Source organism: Aptenodytes patagonicus, chromosome 8 (assembly GCF_965638725.1).
Source record: "Aptenodytes patagonicus chromosome 8, bAptPat1.pri.cur, whole genome shotgun sequence".
NCBI lineage: Eukaryota > Metazoa > Chordata > Aves > Sphenisciformes > Spheniscidae > Aptenodytes > Aptenodytes patagonicus.
In genome coordinates, this window is record NC_134956.1 from 6,692,882 (window position 1) to 6,709,129 (window position 16,248).

At 42.6% G+C, this 16,248-nt stretch overlaps 1 protein-coding gene across 7 annotated transcripts in view; it reads right to left on the reverse strand.

Moving 5' to 3' along the window:
• Window positions 1–9,129, reverse strand: part of PRKCD (protein kinase C delta) — a 68,193-nt gene extending 59,064 nt beyond the window's left edge. For 5 of the 7 annotated variants that reach the window (XM_076346145.1, XM_076346147.1, XM_076346141.1 and 2 more), the window contains exon 1: window positions 9,001–9,129. The gene's annotated coding sequence lies outside the window, so the exon portion shown is untranslated. The other 2 variants (XM_076346142.1, XM_076346146.1) reach the window with 2 other exon arrangements.
• Window positions 9,130–16,248: the final 7,119 nt, after the last annotated feature.

Here is a 16,248-nt window from a genome sequence, read left to right on the forward strand (position 1 = left end):
AGATGCAATAAAAAAGAAAAGAATTCAACATAAGGAGAGACAATAAAGGGCTGGCCTGCTTTGGCTTCTCTTCCCATTCCTTAAATACATATCTATATAAACTTCCAAGCAAATAAACATTTCTCTTTGCTTCAACTGCCACCCACTGGAAAAGGAAAGCAACATTAATTCCAAATTTCAATACCCTAAATATGTCAGAAAACCAACCTGACACATACTAGCATAGACTACATTAAAGCTCTGGGATTGCCTTGAAAATCTTAGCGGTGCTGCTAGAAATAAGCAAGCTTGCAAATTAAACTGAAACAGAAAACAGAATACAGCAACAAGCCAGAGCTCCACTTCCTCTCCCTGCCCCAGCCCCAGCCAGCAGGCATTTGGGTTGCGTTGCAGAAGTTTTGGAGAGGAGCTGGAGTTCGTGAGGATGAAGTGAGAGTAACAGGGCTGGCAGCACCCCTCTGACAAACGTGGTGCAACAAGGATGAGCAGCATCGCATAGCCTGGCAGTTCTCATCCCTCTGCCGCTGTGCTGCTCCTGCTGCACTCTAGGTCTATCTCTATACTCTATTGCTGCTCTCTCTCCCACTTGCTCTTGCCTTACAACAGTAATTCAACAACTTCCTTGCCTAAATGGCAGCTTTGGCATTCCAGCTTTCCCTCATTGGCAACCCCCATATTCCCTTCAATGGACACATCGGGTGTCTGTGGTGCAGGAATTTGGTGGTGCAGATCTAATAACTTAATCTTTTAAGTAATAGAGCGGTGTGGAAGGGCTTGCTGAAAAAACAGTACAGGCTGCAACAGAGCATTATTATCCACTTCAGATGAAGCTTGTTCTAACTTTAGATAAAATAAAAATATACTCACACCAAAAGTGCTTACCTAGGATAGCAATATGAGGTATTTGCATGCAAAAGCAAGCATGTCAGATGCAATGACAGCAGTATAACAGCATGTTGCACAAATGCAACAAAACTCACCCTTAACTGGAACAGACTGTCCTGCAGACATGCAACTCTGGTGAACTTGCACTGAGGCTGTGATGGCTCAGCCAGGGAAGTCAGCAGAGCTGAGACCATTGAGCGAGCAAACCTGAGTGATACAGACACGCCCTGACTTCCTGGAGAAAAAACCCAACCTCTATTAAAACTAGACCAAATCAATGGGGAGAATTAGATTCCAGAGAACCTTCCATGTTTAAGATATTCTCAAGTGTATATGTGATGAAGCAAATTTTGCCAACAGAATAGCTACTCTGCAATTATGGATGAGCTGAGAGGTATAAATTGATTGCAGATTCCCTCACTGTAAGTGTCTAAGGAAACAGGAGGAAGGGAAAAAAAGCCTAAGAACCTAATACAAGCCCTGTGGGGATTAACAGACAGCCCTATAAATCCTTTGGTCCAAATCACACGTTTCTTCAAAAAGGCCTGTAGAAAAAAAATCTACCAGGAGAAAATATCTGGCAATATCCCCTCATGAAATTTCTCTTCTGCTGTTGTAAAGGTGGGGAGTCTCATGGTGGAACAACTTCACTGGACTTGCACAACAAGAGATGCTTCTTTCACAAGGCAGAGCCAGGGCCAAGATACCTGCCAAAGTTGCAATACCGCTTCGAGCTGTATCTTCCTGCTCTCTAGTTTCCCGACAGGATTTTTTCTAGGCAGGACACAAGTGCTATCTACTGATCCCTGGTTTTATCTGTCCTCCCCTAAGCCTTGTGCTAGGTTTGAAGGAACAAGGTAATTGCGGATGCTAGAGTCTCCTTTTTAGCTGAGAGAATTGGAGAAGACATGTTCAAACGCCGATGGCTCACTGTATTCAGATCAAAGCAAAACTGGATGCATTTTAGCTCTTAAATTACCTGGAAGGTCCATATTAAGAAGCTCTTGCCCCTGGGATGCCGCTTCTTAGATAAACTTGTCAAACAGCAATCATAAGTGTCAGCTCCTGTCAGTTATTGAGGAACGCAAGCAAATGTAATATGAGAGAGCTCGCATGATTTCCTGACAGACAAATCTGCTCTGGGTATTTGGCAGTCGGCATCCCCAAGTCTTAGTAAGAATATTTGAGTTCAGTGAAGGCCACAGTCATCGGCCAACAGACACATAAGGAAACAGCTAAACTCTTGTTGAGCAATTCACAGCTCAGCATGAACACAGCATTAACGGAGCAGCACACTGGATGTAAAGAAATGTAATCATCATCGCTCAGTGAGGGCAAGAACCCGTCTATTAAAAAAAAAAGCTTCTTTCAAAAAACAAAGATTATCTATCAATACTGAAAGGATCTATAATCAAATCTACTCCTTCACATGCAGAGACAGTTGTATGACTGAGGGTTTCAGATCCTAATTTTTTATTTAATCTATAAAAGGAACAGAGATTGTTATCAAAATGAAAGATCCTGGCAGCACCTACTTGATGTAAGACAGCCATCTGTGCTCTTACAGGAATATACATTAAATACATTTTTTTTAAATAAGCAAGAATAAGTCTTACTTTCACAAGAGTTTTCCAGTAAAATATTCTGACACACAACTGTGTTCTTTAGCAAGTGAAGTATTTTCTCCAGTTCAACAGGCACTAACAAAATCAGTAAGGTACAAAATACTCACTTTGGTTACACAGTCATGCCAGCAAAATGCAGTCACCCAGAGGCATTACAAAACATACCATAAAAATCTTGAGATAAAACGTACAGAGCAGTCAGTGTCATATTTCAAACATGGCAGTCTTTCAAAGTTATTGCACTATGTCTATTCATCTTAATTTTCCTTGAGAATACAAGTTAAGAGCATATAATGGGCCCTACTTGCTACTGGCTGGACCGTATCTTCTAAATTCCTACCAAATTTTCACACAGAGGGCTTTTTGAAAGGAGGGACTGTCTCTTTTAAGAAAGAAACACAAGATTCCTCTTCTGTTCAAATAAGAATCAAATACAGTCTCCTCCTAGAAAAGCATAGTTCAGCCATCGAACAATGTGTTAGCAATAGCTTAGCTACACTGCCTTTGTGCTCACTGGGGAATTTCCCAGAAAAAGGCGGACTGCAGAAGCCAAGCTTAACCTTGAGTTTGGCTGCTAGGCATTTTTGATCATCTTTTCAAGTATCCATCTACATGTTCAAGCATCTAAATCTTAAAAAAATCTGGCTATAAGTTAAAAAAAAAAAGCTTTACTATCAGAAAGACAAATCTGGTATCACAACCAAAAATTCTTCTTCCCTTCAGCTGTTCCTCATATTCAATATTGATACTTTTGATGCACTGAAGTAAATTAGAAAGCATTAGTATGATGAATAAACACTCAGATTTCATGAGTTCCTTAGGCAGAAAAAACATGGCAAAGCTTAAACTGCACTTCTTCAAGAAACCAGAGAACTTGATAAAGAATCAAATATACAAAAAAGGATTTTATTAGATCTCTAATAAATAGGTGTTGATGGAGGGGGGGGGGGGGGAGATTTTCAAACACTCAGAAAGTAACTTGACATTTGAGCGCTAAAAAAACCATGTGGTTTTCTCTCCTTGTCATCTCATCATTACAAATTTGTCACACAACTAGGCTAAACCATCACAGGTCTAGGCTTTCAGCTACAAATCAGTAGCATCCAAGACTTCATAGCTCAGGGGTGGAGAAAAAAGCTGAGGCTGAAGTTTAGATTTACTGCATATGTTTCAAGATACGCTGTATTTAGTGTATCTAGCCAGGATTGAACCAAGTCTATAAATACTTAAATAATTTATGAGACTGCAAAAGACTAAACATAATGCAAATCAAAGCCACTCATGCACAAACATACATCCCATTTTAAAAGTTTTCAGCCATCCAGGAGATGAGAAACAAGATAACTAATTCAGACAACTCAGACGCTCCTCTGAGCCCAGTGAGGTGGAAAGGACTTCAGCCCACACGCACCTCTTCAGAAAAGAGGGGCACCCTTACTAAACTGTTGGGGAAGAGCTTGTTTTAGTAGGGTCTCTTTGCAACAGACACATACAATGCCTAGTGCAATGATACCTTGACCTATTAACCAGTCTTCTAGGAGCTATCCCAACTCCACTTTCACTACCAATGGGTAAAAGTGAAACCACTTGGTTGCATTTCAACCAAACAGGACCATAGTTTTCTCACAGCTCTAAGGAAAAGTATTAGGAATAGCAGAATAGGAATATATGTTGCATCTCTGTTTTGTTCTCGAAGGTGGGTAGCACCTTGGAATTCAAAATAATCCTGTTCTGGGGCATAGAGAGAGGTGCTGGGTTTGGTGGGATTTTTTTTGGTAAGTTTGATGGTTGGCTGATCAAATGGGAGAAGATGGCAAGCACACACCCTCCTCCCTTAGCAGTCAGGCAAGTATCATACAAGGCTTAAAAGCTTAATGTACATTAGTTTCATGAAGTTACCAGTGATGGTCACTCCCAGACTTTATGGATCATGATTATTATCATATGAATACCAACTATGCTTAAATATCCTTAAATAAACTTTTCCAGATAGTGCATTACACTCAATGGCAAAGAAATTAGCAGGAAACATATTAATTTCAGTAAGAGGATACTGTAAAATGTATTCTGCAGTTCTATGCACTTTCTTAGCTTGAGAAATATTTTTAAAGAATTGATTTTACGGCCTGCCTCTTTGATTTGCAGCTATTGATATACATCTGTGCTGCATCACTTCCATCTTTTAGTCAGAAACTGCCAAATCTATCATCAATCAGAAAAGAGCAACAGCTAATTTAATAGGTTCAAATCATAACTTACTTCATGGATGTCAGCGCACCTTTCTGTCACTGAGAGGCAGACGTAATGTTCCACTTGCATAAGTTTTCATTAATTAAAAAAAAAGAAAATAATCTGAAACACACGGATATACAGATCAGATTTCCATTCTCTGTATCAGTGTTACTTCTAATAACAGTCTGGCCTAGATCAGACCAGAAATAAAACTTGCACCACTCTTGCCAAGGACAGCTTTGTGATGTCCCCGGTACTCCTGTGCCAGATCTCTCATTTCTCTACCTTTCCTGGTGTCTCTGGTAACAGGAGCAGCACGCTGGTGCAGCTTCCAGTCATAAAGGCAGTATGTATAATCTGGGTGGCCCTGTAGAGCTAGAGGCAGTACATTACTTCCTACAGAGCAGACTTTTGCAAAATTACTCAAATATCATAACATGCCAACAGGGTATCTCTGGCTTACAGAGGTAATGCCTCTTTAGGAAAAAACTCTTATGTGTAGAAATACCTGCCTTTTAAATGAGAACATAACATAAGCCATTTCAGCATTATTTTACCAAGGCTGTAAAGAGCTCTCCCAGGCTCATCTCTGTTAATTGCATCTTTGCAAAGCACAGCCAAGTGGATGCTGAATGATTACTTTTAATGTGCTACCCAAACAGCTCTGAGTGGGCACAGGTAGTTTTCCCCCTTTCCCTATTCCTGCTCATCCTTTGGCTCCACATAGAGCTCTATAGAACCAAATTCTGCACTCAGATTATGCAGGTAAAGGGAGATTCAGAGAAAGAGGACAAGTTTTGTCATGGAGCAAGGAATAGTTAAAAAAGCTACCGGAACACAAACTGTTTTGGTGCTTTTTGGGCAACTTTTGGACACATCCTGATAACCAGGATGGAGAAGCTGCATTTAATGCAAGGATAATTCCAGAGTAAAAATCACATTACCTTTCTCAACAGTGGATGATTAACAGAGGAATTCGGTTCCTAATGAAATCAGCCAGCCCCCAGACTCCACTGGTAAATCCCTTCTTGTCATCTTTCACATTCAGCTCTGACTCATCTGCAACAAATATTTCAATCCCTAGCCTATTCCTTTTTTCCTCCATTCTTTTTACAGTAGGTTAAGTGTATACTTCATAAATGTAATGAAGGGGATGGTGGACTATAGATACCTAACACATTTGGACTGCAGCATAAAGAGACACACCTGAGTTAGCTTTAGGGAACTTAAATACCTGTGTCAATGAACCTAATACAGGCACATACCTCAGTGCTGGCTAACACCTGTAAAGTATTTACACTGTACAGTCCACACTGAGGCTTGTGCCACTGCAGCTTCACTGTAGATTAGCTGGACTGAAGTGAACTTTGATACACCTACACGTGCCACAGTCCCACCTCCAGCTGTGGAGCGAGAGGTGGCGAAGGGGCTCCTGTTTTTGGGAGCAGCAGCCAGAGCTGAGCTCCAGCTACAGATGGGCAATGCATCCACAGGGCAGAGGGTTTGCTCCTCTGTACAGAGGCAGGGTAACAGTGAAGTCCTTCAAGCAGAAACAAGGATGGATGGTTAATTTAAACTATTAGGCCCTGAAGTACTCAATTTGACATGAACGTTAATTGTAATGACTGTGGCTTTTAGACATCAAAATAGACTCAGAGGCCTGAAAGCTTCTATGCTTTTCCCAGGAAATCAGTTATTTTAATAAAAGATGTCCTCTTTCCAGGCTTTATTGTTATTTCCTTGATCTATATAGCATCAAATAGCCAAGTTTTCTTTGAAAGATTCTTCTAAGGATTTCCCTTTAACAAAAGTAGCTACAAAATTTCACAAGTTTTCTAGTTTAGAAATAGTTTCTAGTTTAAAAATAATTCCTTCTTTACAGAGTACCTTTTCAACTATGCTGTGTGGACAAAAAGCCAAATTTATTATATAATGCTTTTCATTATTCCATTCAATAAGAAAATTATGAGCCTACTGTATAGTTACACCTAATGAAAAGATGGGTTATAATTAATGAAATACAAAATGGAAAAAAGTTTGAGAATGAGCTCTTCTCTGGTCAGAACAATATGAGCATCTTCCTGATCAATTATCTCACACACATTCACCAAGCAGAATTACCTTACATACTCATTAACCACACATACATCATAGCTGTGTAACAGAGTAGAGTTTTCTATACTTTTGTATCAGCCACCGAGTGGCAGCAATTCCTGCATACCTAAATCTGAATTACGAGATGTAGGATGAAAATTTCCAAGTATTGCTAACTCTTAATTCTTTTATGCTACCTCTAAATTTTATTTATGTTTAGCATTACATACAACCATACAAATAATGCCTAGTGAAATACCTTGTTATGTGTTTCAATTTTTAAATTGTCAAAGTTTCAAAAGTTATGTACTTTATTCTGGTAATCATACTTCCTTAGAAGTTTGCTATATTCAATTTTACAAAGAGATAACTGAATAAAACTATGTGGATCAAGGAAATTGGAAATGTCAGCATTTAATCATTTAACTAAAGCACAGACCTGCATTTTATCGTGAAACCCAAGGTGAGGGTGAGAAACTTTAAAAAAAAAAAATCTAAATATGTTTTGCTGCCTTATGTTTGCTTCCTTCCTCAATATTTGCAGGTTCCCATAGTAGTGTTTTGGGGTGACTGAAATCTATCAGTCCAAAGACAAATATCTAGTTTTTTAATAAAGCCATTTTCAGGAACTAAAATAAACAGGAAATGCTATATATACACTTTTTAAAAAAGATGTTTATGAATTATTACTTAAGCACTTACGAAGCACTTCATAGTCTCTTGTTTAGAAAGCTGTATTGGTTATATTTGGTTATAGCTTCCTATTTGATCAGTACAATGCTGCACGGCATTATTTGATAGATGGAAAGCTGAAGAGGTTATTTGCTGGCTTATTACATTGTTAATAGACTAATGACTGTACGAGGCCAAGGCCCAAATAAGATTTAAAAGAAACTAAACACACAAAAAGTGCATCCAGGATTTTGACACGGACTATTTGCAGAGATGTTAAATGTTGTAATTCAGGCTTTAAATGAGTCTCTAAAACTAGGAAAAGATCTAGCATGAGAACCGTTTATCCCACACCTGTCTTCTCTGCAGATTCAGTTCTGTCCTCAGAAGCATCCAACTGTCAAGATACAGGATACGGGGCAATATCATCCTTGCACATAAATCTCCTGCAAGAGCTCCTAGGTCCAGCTTAACACTCTGCTCTGCGCTACTTGAATAATCTAGAAGTGAAGTGGTGCAATAGTCAGAGCCCACGAGTAAACAGATGTAACCACAGAATGCCATAATTCAATTATTTCAATACTTCATACCCTAATGCAAACGGGGAATTCTCTAGCGATGAACTGAAAATTGTTTTTTAAGAGATGCACGCCTGGCATGTACACAAAAGCAACAGGCATTCCTGCTCCTTCATTTCTTATTGTCTGTCGCCATTCAGCTGGAAACCTGACCATTTAAAAGATCATGCATTTTATCTGCTTCGAACTCACTGTCGTGAGGGAGACAGAAACAGAGTATCAACGCGGCCGGGCGGAAAAAAAGCCAAGAAGTTGGTATTATCAAACTTGGCATTTCTGCTACGAGGAAACTCCATGTTTCTGTCAAGGACGACACGGGTCTCGCTACCTCCTCACACGGGGCACGATCCTCTCCCTCCCGCCAACGCTCCCGCGGTGCCTGCCCGCCGCTCGGGCCGGAGGCTGACAGACATTCCCCGCTCAAGGTCGCGCTTCCCCGCGGACCGAACGAGCCGGCCGCATCCCGAACACCCCCGAGCTCGGAAACGGGGAGGTTCCCGTAGACAAAGTCCCCGGCCGGCCCGGCCCCGGGGCTCAGCCGACCCCCGGGGCTCCCGCCGCAGCCCCCCGCCCCGGGGCGCGGAGCCCAACATGGAGGCGCGCCTGAGGAGGAAGCCCCACAGCAGCCGGCGCCCCAGTGCCGGAGGCAGCCCCGCCGACTCTCGCCCCGCAGCCCCACCGGGAGGCGCTGCTCGCCCCTCACGCCCGCCCCGCCGGGACACACGCCGGGGCGGCGGGCTGAGCCCGGCGGCGGCCGAGCCGGGCGCCCCTCTCCCCGCCGGGAGCCCCACGGAAACCGGCCGGGCCGGAGGGAGCCAGAGTCCGTGTCGCTTCCTCATTCACCTCACGCCAGGCGGGGCAGGAACTGCCGAGCGGAGAGAGCCCCCGCGCCGGGGGCAGGTACCGGCACTCACCCGCTTCCAGGGAGCCGTCGGGGGCCGCCGCCAAGTTTCGGGCGCTGTCCCGAGAGAGAGCGAGAAAGAGTGAGAAAGGGAGGGAGGGAGCGAGTGAGTCCCCGCCGCCACGGCCCGGCCCGGCCCGGCCCGGCCCGGCGCTCCCCGCCCCGCGCTCCGCCCACGGGGCGCAGCTGCGGGCCGCGCGCTCACCTGCTGCCGCCGCCGCCGCCGCCACCCCCGCGCCGCCGGCCCCGCCCCGGAGGTGCTGAGGGAGGCGGCAGCGCCGCCCGCGCGCCCTGAGGGGAGGCGGTGGTTCTGGGGGCCCGGTCCCTCAGCCACCCGGCGCGGCCCCTTTACCTCCGTTTTTTTCGCCCCCCTCTCCCGTCGGAGGCGGCCGCGTGTGGAAAAGCCTCCGCCCTCGCCTCCGCGGCAGCCTGGGGAGCCCTGGGCTGGACGGGCGCCAGCGCAGCGTACCTTGGCGGGCGGTTTGGCTGAAGGGCCCCTGGCGCGACGCCGATGTGGGGAGGCCGCGGCCGGAGCGGTGTTGGTGTTGCGGGCGCTGGGCCCCGTTTGAGACGAGGAAATTATTTTTGGGGGGTTTTCTGGTTGGGTTTTGTTTGGTCTACTGGTCACTGAGACGCAAAGAGCATCTGGGTTTGAGGAGCTGGAGCTTGGCCGGTGAGCGCCCGGAGTATGCCTCTCTGCCTGGTGGGGAGCGGCACTCGGGTTTCCTCACTCCTTTGCCACACTTTCTCTTCCAGGCTTTTATTTAAAACGTTCTATGGTGGCTTAAAAGCCATGGATGTTGTTTTAATAATGGGGCCAAAGCTGGGTAGGCTGTAGCTCTGTGAGCACTGCCGTCACCTCAGCGACTTTACCACAGAGATGGCCTTTGCTGCTGTGCCTGAAGTTAGAGGCCTTCATAGGGCATTCAGGGTCCTGGCCAGGGCTTTCCCCCAGTTTGTGCTCTGCTCTGAGCAATGGGGCTTGGTTTTTCTTGAAGCCTTCGGTACTGCAATCGTCAGTGTTAGAATGAGATGTTTTAGGGATGGGTTGCAGCAAGGAATGTGTGAAGCATAAGAACCAGAGAAAACACTGCCATGCTCCTGTAGGAATCCAAAGCAGACCTTTGTCATAATTTTTTAACTCATACAGGCCAGGTGTAGTTACTGTCATGTTTTCATCTTCAATGATCTCATTCTGCTCTAGCTGAAAAAAGTGATGAAACTCCCCGTGGTTTTTTGTGCCGCTGTGGTAACTGTGGGTGTTTCTGCAGGCAGGTGCCAGGGCCGTGGTGTGCAGCTGAGGGTGTCAGAGCATTGCCGGGGGCTGTGACCCACCTGTTAGATGGCTTCAGAGTCATCTCTAAAAGCCAAATTCCACCTCTTTGGTGTCCTGCTTCTTTCCAGAGCATTTCACTTGATGTTCATAAAGTAACGTGGAAGTTCCTCAGTTGTTCTGTCTGACATAAAATCTGAAAGGCTATAATGTGTGTATAAATCAGCCTTGTCAATAGTTTATTTATATATGGAGAGTTTAATTTGAGTTAATTTATTTTAAAACAAAATTACCATCAGTTGAGAGCTCTTGTGGATAATCGCAGTTAAGCAATGGAGCAGAGTTGTCTTGGGTCGTTTCCTTTTTACTTCTGCTGCGAATTAAACTATGTAGTATTTTGTACAGATACATGTTCTTATGCATAAGTGTGATTTTTTTTTTTTTTTTTAAATTGGAAAACATAAATAATATTTTCCTGCTTTGGGACAGAATATCGTCTGATTAACTGTAATGCTATAATAAATTGCATGGGGACCCTCATTTAAAATTATGTAGATTGCTATTACACTGAAATCTGAGGAACTTTATATGCATGAGCAATTAATGAATGTTGTGTTACAAAAGCAAAACTAAAACTAGTTTGAATGAGAGGGGAAAAAGCAGAAGCTAACTGTGGCCAAGCAGTTTTCCTCATTTCGATACTCCCAGTGAAGTTTGGCAAAACAGAAAGTGCTTTAAAATGCATTTTGTTGAATTTCATGTTCTTTGGGTATTTAATGGAGTGTAAGTGGTCAGAGTCCATTTTGGTTTGTGACCTTACCATATAATGTTGCAGCAAGCCATGTGTTAACTGCTGTAGCATTTCAATTATTTAGAGCATCGCTTTAGTCCAAGTCTTTCTGCAACAAATAGTCTTTTCTCATTTGGACTGTGAAAATTTTGCAAGGCCTAAAGAGATTTGCGTCTTATGTCTTTGTTCAGTAAGTCAATGGGCTCAAGTTGAATTAGGACCGAGTAAGAATGTAAAAATTTGATCCACAGGAGATAAAATGGAGGATCTTCTCAACTAACACAGAAATGTGGCTTTAGAAACTTGAGGTGTTTCCTGGTACTGAGACTTTCTTGCTGACTGATTATTTTCTGTAATTTTGCTTTTAAAACACAGCAGTGCAAAATGCATGGTAATGCTCTTGCAGTTGGTGATTGTCTTTCATCAGAGTAGATTCTAATGGAGCTCAGAAGGCTTTATTAACATTTTACAGGCAGTGGAGTTGAGAAGGGGATGAAAATCAGTTCTTACTGAACAGCCTTTAGCAGTGCTTTGTGTCAGCTTCTAGGTAAATGGTAAGGCATGCTGGATTTCATTGAGATTACAGGGTAACTAGTGGAAAATAAAAGATCAATCACAAAAACAGGGATATGGAGAGGGACAGGGGCATTACTGTCTGTGATTCATTTTTCTGAAATGTGCCTTTAGATACTTTGTTTTAAACCAACTCGAGACTGTTTTCTTTTTACATTTCATCTCTCAGGTAGCTGGAGAGACAGCCCAATACCTTCCAAACCCATGGTAAGGCACTACTTTGGTACAGGAAAACTTTGGGGAGGAGATAAACTGCCAGGGCCTCCTGCAGCTGGATTTTCTCTTGAATCTTCTCATCCAGAAACCCTGCTTTGCCTGGGGCCACTTAATTTTTGCCATATGACATGATGACGGTAAGGGGTGATGTGACTTCGAAACCTTTTACGTGCATAGATTTAAAAAAAAAAAAAGTGAGAGATAAAACTTTCTGCAGCAAATGTAAGTGAAAAATTTGTAGTGGAAGTTAAGAACTTGTTCCCTGAAGATTTCAGAGCTAGACTGGTACAAAACTATTTTCCAAAAGTGTGTAATCACGTGTTGTGAGCTGAACCACTGTATATCTACAGTACCTGTTACCTTGAGCAAACAAACCTGATTTTAATTCTGATGGCAGATACTTGACTTATGCAAAGATGATTACTTATGCAGAAGTGTAATTTCAGAACAGAAAACAATCATGGCAGTTACTGCCAAGTTCTTTTTCACAGCCCCACTTTGTAACAGGACTTCATTGGTCTCCCTTTCCCAAGCCTAACCATCAAATGCCTGCTCTCATTTCCTCTTTTCTGATAGTAGTGGGGGTGTGAAAAGAAGAGTCTGGTGGTGCTGGGAGTTTCCACCCATTACTTTCTACATGGGTCTGTGGTCTACTGTGTAGATTCACTTTTTGAAGTGTTTTGAACATTATGTATTGTCATTTATTCAGCTTTTTCTTAAGGTTGAGGTCAAAGGCTTGTGTTCTCTATAATGCTTTTCCTCCATTTTTTCATACTTTTCTCCTTGAAGGACATGAGCTCTTTATGGATTAGCAATGACAGATACTGAATTTGGTCATATGAAGTTCTGGCTGCCATATATGTTTGGACTGATGTCCAAGTGAAACAGAAATTAGCCTTCCTTTTCTGAAGTCTTGCAACTTCAGAGATTCTTCTGATAAGGATATAAATTAATGTCTACTGCTTATCTTTGCAGTTTTTACATTGACTAAGGAAGGGTTTCTTTGTATTAGTCAGCATGCCATTTATTGTGACTTGTAGCTGAGTCGGTCCTTCCTACTTTTTAAAGGTTTGTTTCTGTGCATGTTGCACGTGAGCAAGCCATTGTGCCTGCATAGAGCTGTAATTGGGTCAGGTGGAGACACTGTGGTTAGGTGCTACATCTAGGAGGAGCTATCATCTCTCCATTTAAATTTATTGTGTTTTAGAACTTGCAGTTGCATTATGTTCTGTGCTTAGTAGAGTTTAAATAAAACGATGGATTTCTTCTGTTTTTCATGAGGGATAAGATGTCTAAGTTAGTCAACGGTTCTGGGGAAGATTCTGATGTCAGATGCGAGCATGCGAATTTCTACATTTTTGTATAAGTAGCTTATTGCAGAGTGGTTTTTGTTATCAGATGTGAGTCTTAAGAATTTGAGATTAAAACTGAGATATGCTTTATGTCCCAACCACGCTGCAGTTTTACTCATTTGAAGGAACTTCTATATATGATTCACTTATTAAACCAGGCAAGAAAATAGTTTCCTGACTGTTTTACTGAGACACCTGCCTAGACCATTGCCAATTCTTGTGATGTTTGATGTTTTTAAAGCCCTACTCCCTTGAGAAAGTAATTGCTTGAAAATCTTGGGCACTTTTCCCTCTTTCTTAAATAAAATCTATTTTACATGTTTGTATAGAAGGTTTGCAGATGTAATCTAGGAGTTCCTAAAGGATTGAAAATCTGGGCTACATATAAAAGGAACCCAAACATCTCTCAAGGTCTTACAGATATCCCCCTGCTGCTTTCTTTTGTTGAGGGTAGGAGACTGATTCCCACATTTTGGACGTTTGAGACTGTAGTAGTAGACGACTTACTTTACTCTATGTTTTTCAGAAGAATTTAAATTTAAAAAATTATTTTATGGTATTTACTGCACACACCCCCTTACATTGGGTTTCAACATGCCAGCTGCCAGTGTTGATTTTGAGCAATGTAAGTCTTCTACTTCCCCTTATGATAGCTTTGCTTTGCAAAGTTAATATGATGGTAGAACAAGGAAGTGTGTGTATTGATGCAATTTTTTCACTCGCCACAGTCCTCTACATAGTTGGTTTTACATTTCTGTGAGTATTGAAGAAAGAACTGTGCTGTGAAAGAACACAAGCATCATTTTCTTATTTCTTGGTTTGTTTTTAAGCTCTCTCTTGAAATAATTCCATTTGATTTTTGGTGTTCATGTAAGCTTCAGGAGATTAAGATCCTGTTCTCATACAGAACAAAGGCATCATAGAGAGAGGCAATTCACACTTCTGTGCACTGGCTTGGGCAAGGAGGTGTGATGGTTAGGGTTTTTTTTCCAAATCCCTTTTGATTTGCAGCTGAAGTTGTCTCATCAATCAACGAGAACAAGCTGGAGACCATCAAGTCAATGAATTCAGGCCATCACGTGACTTCAGCAGACTTCATGGCCTGAGAGGAATGAAGAGTCTCAGCAACTACCATGCAATCACCTGAGGCATACAAAACTGCTGAATATGGCTTTTGCTTTAAAGGTGATGTTCCAAGGGTGTCACATATCAAGAGCTCCAACATTCAGGAAATTCTGTCAGACGATAGTATCTGATGAAATGGTGAGATATTAGGGTAACGCACGTAGGTTTTGTTTTGATTTTAACTGTCTCTCCTTTATGGGTATTTCCAGGGATTACAGTTGCATCGTGTTCATTGTGAATCTTGAAGGATTAGAACGGGAGGTTAAGGCCTGCTGGTCAGGCTGCTGATCTGTCACTCACAGTGGCAGCAAGGTATGGCTGTTAGGGGAGAGCATATGAGTGTGGCTGCTGTCTACTGTCTGCTCCTGTCATGCTTCACCTCCATCTCCACTGCTGTTGGCAGCAGGCAGCAGGGAGGGGAAGGACTGCTCTGTCCTGCGCCCTCTTCAGTGAACGAGCAGGGCATGCAAGGCACAGTAGTAAGAGCTGTAGTACCTGGACCACCCCACCTCTGGGACAGAGGGCTAGTGTTATTTTTCAGATTATTGTCAGATGGTCAGAAGCTATTAACTAAAGTTTTTTCTTTTTATCAGTGTAAATGGTTATCCAAAAATGCAAACTGCAATGGCATTACTATGTGGGTTTAGTTTTTTTTTTTTGTCTGCTTAAAATGCTTTAGCTATGCTGTCAGACTGTGCAAACAGTAACATGGATCAGTCCCACGCTGTGACTGGAACAAGGCTTTGTTTGCAGAAAGAAAAATATGTCCTATTGTGACCTGGTGTGAGGATATAGGAGTACCTGAATCCTAATTTCATTGATCAGCTGTGTAATTCTAAAGCATAGTTTGACCACTGCAAATGAACAGCTTACTTTTGGCAGCTAGTGCTACTAACATTTAATTCTCAAGTATTAATTCTTTTCTACTTGGGCTGTAGGCCTGGGTATTTTTCCTTGTTAAACTTATGATTAATAATGTTGTTTTCATGTTGTCGTGGTTTAATCTCAGTCGGCAACTGAGCACCACGCAGCCACTTGCTCACTCCCCCCCACCCGGTGGGATGGGGGAGAGAATTGGAAGAGCACAAGTGAGAAAAAAACTCGTGGGTTGAGATAAAAAACAGTTTAATAATTGAAATAAAATGATAATAATAATAATATGATAATAATAATAATACACAAAGCAAGTGATGCACAGTACAATTGCTCACCACCCACCGACCGATGCCCAGCCAGTCCCTGAGCAGCGGCCCCCCCCGGCCAGCTTTCCCCAGTTTATGTACTGAGCATGACGTCCCATGGTATGGAATGTCCCTTTGGCCAGTTTGGCTGTGCCCCCTCCCAGCTTCTTGTGCACCTCCAGCCTTCTCAGTCGACAGAGCATGGAAAACTAAAAAGTCCTTGGCTAGTGTAAGCATTACCTAGCAACAACTAAAACATGGGTGCGTTATCAACTTTGTTCTCATCCTAAATCCAAAACACTGGACCAGCTACTAGGAAGGAAATTAACTCTATCCCTACCGAAACCAGGACAATATCCACCCCTTATTCTATACCATCTGCGTCATGCTCAAGTCTCACATTTTCCAGTACATTTTCATTAATCACCACCCCCTTTTTTTTTCCTCTCTCTCTCTCTCTCTCTCTCTCTCTATACACACAGAGACATCATTCCCTTAGTCTGTGGGCCATCCCTCTAAAACATTCGGTGAGTCCATTTAGTCCATGACTTTGGGCTCCATCTGTCATAATAATCTTCCAGGGCAGGAAAAAATGGAGATGGTATGTGGTGTTGGATTGTTTCATGTTGAAGTCAGTTCTGGTACCATCATCATTGTGCTTTGCTTGGTTTTACTGAAGTTATTCTTCATTAGTCTGGGTGATTCTTATTGTAACATTAGTATGGCATATAATATTATTAGTATTATTAGT